General features: G+C 35.9%; 1 pseudogene; it reads right to left on the bottom strand.

The window, feature by feature from the left end:
* Window positions 1–1,613: 1,613 nt before the first annotated feature.
* Window positions 1,614–2,857, bottom strand: LOC124993735 (transmembrane protein 87B-like; annotated as a pseudogene).
* Between the last annotated feature and the right edge of the window lie 2,346 nt (window positions 2,858–5,203).

The raw sequence follows: 5,203 nt of genomic DNA, 5'->3' as shown, positions 1-5,203 counted from the left end.
ATACTAATATGTGAAAACAAGCTTATTTTAACCACTTGATAACATTCTTAAATTGTTGATAGAATTTATATCACCGATCAAATCAGTGACTAAATTAATTTCTAAGTATATCCAAGCAATGTGCTAAGATGGAAGATTTTCCAATTAGTTTCTGAATCAAGAAACTACAGAAAGGTGCATTACTGAAAAATGTCAGGAGAACAGTAGAGCACACTTGTAGTGTGCCTACCAAATATTTCTATTGTGAAAAAAAGTACTCATTTGACAAGTATCATTAACTGGAGTCCTTTGAGCTGGTCTAATATGACCCTGAGACTTTGGGGAAAGGAACACTGATGCGAACCATTCCCTGATGACAATGGATTTAATTAAGCTTCACTTAAAAATGTCCCTCAACTAATGTGTAGGCAGCACTAAGTAAAAAGAAACTTAAAATGTTCCTGAGATTGAATCTCAAGTAAAATATTGCCAAGTAGCGTTTTCTGAAAAATTTAGGAAGGTATGAAATGATGATCCCTATTTTCAGACAATCCCTAAGATTGTCTGAAAATAGTTGTTTTGCATACACCTTCACTAGGAGAAAAGCAGAATAGAGCAACAGAACTGGATGTAACTGCCTCTTTTGGGCAATATTGGCATTTGGAGAGGTGGCTCTCACTTTTTTCTCTGTGCTTTGGATAAACTTATCTGTTACTTTTACCCTGAGAATGAGGCACTTTATCAGTGGGTGGCACAGATTTACTGACATTATTTACAGGATTCCCAAACACTAAAGCATTCTTTGTCTCTCTACATTGAACTCATATTTGGAACTGTAAGGAAGCAAAGTTGCTCATTCTGTTTTCCTATGTGTATTCATATTCCAGCATCTCGATAAGTAGAGTCTGACAAGTATGACAAGCATTTCTTAGTAATGTAGAAAATGGTGCTACGCTGTGTCCCATAAGAATAACATTGGCGTTCTATATCACCTTTTTAACTTAATTTAGACTGAGACACTATTGTAGAAGATAAATTCTTAACACATTATCCCAGTTTACAATTCCCTATAATTTTTAAAATCATAGCAAAACTTCTTGTCGTTATTTTTGTGATGACAATTTAAGCAACCAACAAATTTAGTGTACATTAGTTTAATCTTCTCACCAAAAATATAACAAAATACAATCACCACTTGACCTTGAAGTCTGTTTTTTCTCTTCAGTTAAATGTGTTTTTATTATGAAATGGAAAATACCAAGATTACTTCAAATCCTCAACTGCAGTTTCCACAAATTTTACCAGGTTTGCGTCTGCCAACTCACCAGGTAAGAAGTGCTCTGGGGGAGCCATGTGGCCAGGTGTCCACTATCTGCCTTGGCAGAATCAGCAGGAGAACTTGTACCCATGGCCTAAGGGAGGGGACTAAAACCAAGCAGAACTTTGGAAGTGACCCTTAGGACTTCTCTCTCTCTGTGCACTTGTGTTCCCTGAGCTCAGAAAAGACCTAAATCCATGACTTAATGTGCATGGTAATATTTACAAACCTGGACATTTTTCAGATCAAAAAAATGGAGGCAAAATCAAACATATAAACATGCCTATGTTCCAATGGTTAAAGCACAGGATAAAAGTCAAAGCTCTCCCATTGGAACCATTTTTGAGGCTCTTCCTTCAGTTAAATTATCAAATGTTACCAAGAATTCTTCAACTTCATCATTTGAATCACCTATTAAGATCATGAAGGTATACCTCATGATTTGCTGGTGAATTTTACAAAAACATTATAGGAATAAGTGAAAAAAGAAAGCTCCAAAATGCATCATCAAATCAGTGTTCCATCCATTGTGTTCAGCCAATTGCAATTTCGAATGTCTTAACTGCCCACCCATACCACTATAGAAGCCAGAACAGCAAAGGTAAGAAGGTGCCTATATAATGACAATTTTACTGTGTTCTTTTTCACCTTTGCAGTCTTCATAGTTTCAGCCCAAACTTATAAAAACAAACCATAATCAATGGAGTCAACAGCTGCTAAAATAACAGACCCAAACAATAGCTACATGGTTAGAACCACCAGTGATTCACATCCCACCTTAATACCTGCAAAGACAAAGTAAAATAATCCCAGTCCAAATCCCAGGGCGTGATAGTTTTCTCCAGGGGCTTCACAATGCCATGACCCAAGCTCACCATGATCACAAAAAAGCAAACCAATGTCCTTTTAATCACAGATACCAATAATAAACCTTGAATTGACAGTCCACTGCTGTTGATATTTAAGTATTTGGTATAACAACTTCCTTTTCAAGAAGTCTTAGGAAAATAAGAGCTGCAATCCAGAATTGAACCATTAATATATTTTTCAGAAACCAGCAGACCACAAGACCATTTATACATATCATCTTGCAAAAAGTCACAGAGGCCAATCTGATGCAGATATGTATTCATGAGTCCCCATAATAGAAAGAGAAGCATTCAGATTTCCGGCAGGCATCTATTGTTTCCATTTTGATAGAAGCAATAATGATATGAAACCCTCTTCCTACGTTCTGGCTACAGCATCCATTGATACTTATTTCTTTATTATTCACTGAGGGAAACACCTGTAAAACACGAATACAATCTAAGATTTCCTTTTTGTCATCTAGCCATAAATGTTCTTGAAATACCAACAAAAGTCTTAATCAGCAAGAATTTTGTGTTTTGGGGACATCTCTTCCAGCTCAGGATATTCTTTGTGACAGGTATAATTCTTCAAATGTCACTTTGTGATTAACTTCACAGGCCTGGGACAACTGAACAACTTAACAGAAAAGTTCATCTCAATAGCATTAAACACAGTTTTCCTAAATATCAAAGACCTGATTTGTGCCATGGCCCAGCACAGGAAGCAGAAGGAGACCCTCAACAGACTAACCTTGAAGTCCTAATTATCAGTTTCTTCAGTGTCACTCCTAAGAGTAACAGGGTTTTCCCATGAATTTCTCAACAATTCTTATCGCCACAATTTTTTTAAGGAAATAAATTTCAATTTAGATTGTTGATTATTTTATTAATCCACACATCCTTTTTATGTAAGTAGATTATATACTATGCTTAGATATTAAACATATCTCTCAAATATAACAAATAGATACAAGAAACTGGCCATAGGAAGTTGCATTTAAGCCAGGCGCCACCTTGGTGGCACAAGCCTGTAGTCCCAGGGCTTGGGAGGCTGAGTCAGGAGGATCTAGAGTTCAAAGCCAGACTCAGCAAAAGCAGTGAGGTAAGCATGTCAGTGAGACCCTGTCTCTAAATAAAATACAAAATCGGGCTGGGGATGTGACTCAGTGGTCAACTGCCTCTGAGTTCAATCCCTGGTACCAAAAAAAAAAACAAAAAAGGAAATTACATTTTTATATTTATCACAATTAGCTTTAGTTTTAGACTCTGCTGGTATAGAACAGCAGAGATAGAACTCCTATATACACTTTTCTTTAACATACTAAATTATTGGTTAATTTTTAGAACTAGGAGAATGTGGAAATAGAAAGTACAAAAATAATCTCCTTAATATTCTCTCAGGATCCAGGACCCAGCAAATTATGCTGACATCTATGAATCTAATTGAAAAGAACCTCATTGACTTTTGAAGTTTTCAAGTATTTGTTAAAGAAAAAAGTCCTTAGTTTTGGATGCTTCTCAGTTTTCTCTTTTTTATTTTGTCCATTTGGTGACATGTCAGTGTGTGGCCACATCATTTTTATTCATTTTTCACATAATATGAAAGTACTTTGTTAAATGCCAGTTTCCTTCACTCATGACTCTCCTACCACTTAGATAACCCCAACTTCCTCTCAATCCTCACAGATAAAAGTCTCCTTAAACTTACACATGTATGTGTATATATGCTTATATGCTGTACCCTAGCAATGTGTTTTCCTTTGTCTTTAGAGTCATGGTCTAAAGGGACAAAAACCTTCGCCTGCCCATTTTTTCTTTTCTTTCCTGAAGAAAATGTACCTCTTCCCTTTGTTGACCATACTGTCTAAGAAGTGAGGGGTTCGTAAAGAAAAGATATAATTATGGGCAGTTTACTTAGAAATGGAGAGCACTCATTTTGTTGAGTATCTTAAAATTGTGTTTATTAGTATGCACTTTTTAAAATTTGGATCATATATCTATTTAAATAGTATAAAAAATATTTAGTGCTTCACTTTAATACTAATAGAGACTTATTGCTCATCAGAGGGCAGAACTCAAACCTTTCCAGAAAACATTCCTTGGTTTTAAAAGGACTCAGGCTTTGGGCTGAGTGTCATCATGTTGACCTGTGAGTTCTAGTCACTTCCTTCTCATGGGCAAGAGATGATCTTTCTGCCCTGACCTCAGAGAGAAAGACCTAAGATGACTGACCTTGCTAACTCCAGGGACAACCCATCTTTGGTTTCTGTGATAAATACTGCATTGTCCTAAGCCCTTCTTGTCCCTGCCACATGCAATATGATCTATGTTAAAGTGTGGCCATTTCATTATTGACTTTCCTCTTGTGTATTACTTCTCATCTCAGATGTACATTAAAAATCATATGTATTAAATTTACCTAATAATCAAAACCGTGATGAGATTTTATGTAGAAAGAAATGTTTCTAAGACCTTAATAAAGAGTGGTTACCTCCACTGTAGTCTTAGCTCTGCCATTTGAGTCTTGTTTCATGAACACATTGTGAATATAAGCAAGTAAGTTAGAATTTGCTTGGAAACGCTACTGAGAGATTTGACTGAGAAACTCCTAGCCCTGTGTTTGATGGTCCATGAGTGCCCTCCACAGGGTGCAATGCAGATTTTTTAAATTGTTGTCTCTGTTTAATTTTCTTGAGTGTTCTGTCTCGGATCATTTCTGAATTAGATAAAATTCATAAAGGCTTGAAAAGAAATTAAATTCCTTGATCTAATTTAGCAAAGGTTTAATCATTTAAGTGAGGAAGCAAAATGTCAATGCCAGCCCAAGTCTTACCCCTACTGTACATCATCCTGATGCACCCAATTGTTTGATAAGGAGCTTCTGAAAAATGCTGTTTTGGTTCTTAAACAACAGATAATGGATTTTTAATAGTTTTTTGTTTCTCCACAATTCTTTCTGTAGGAAATTGAGTTAAGAGCACAAATGTTGGCAATTACTCTTGTACTCTATGACATTTGTTTGGAATTTGTACTTAATAAATCCACAGCAACATTT

Source organism: Sciurus carolinensis, chromosome 9 (genome assembly GCF_902686445.1).
Source record: "Sciurus carolinensis chromosome 9, mSciCar1.2, whole genome shotgun sequence".
NCBI classification, from domain to species: domain Eukaryota; kingdom Metazoa; phylum Chordata; class Mammalia; order Rodentia; family Sciuridae; genus Sciurus; species Sciurus carolinensis.
This window is presented reverse-complemented; position numbering and strand designations above follow the sequence as displayed.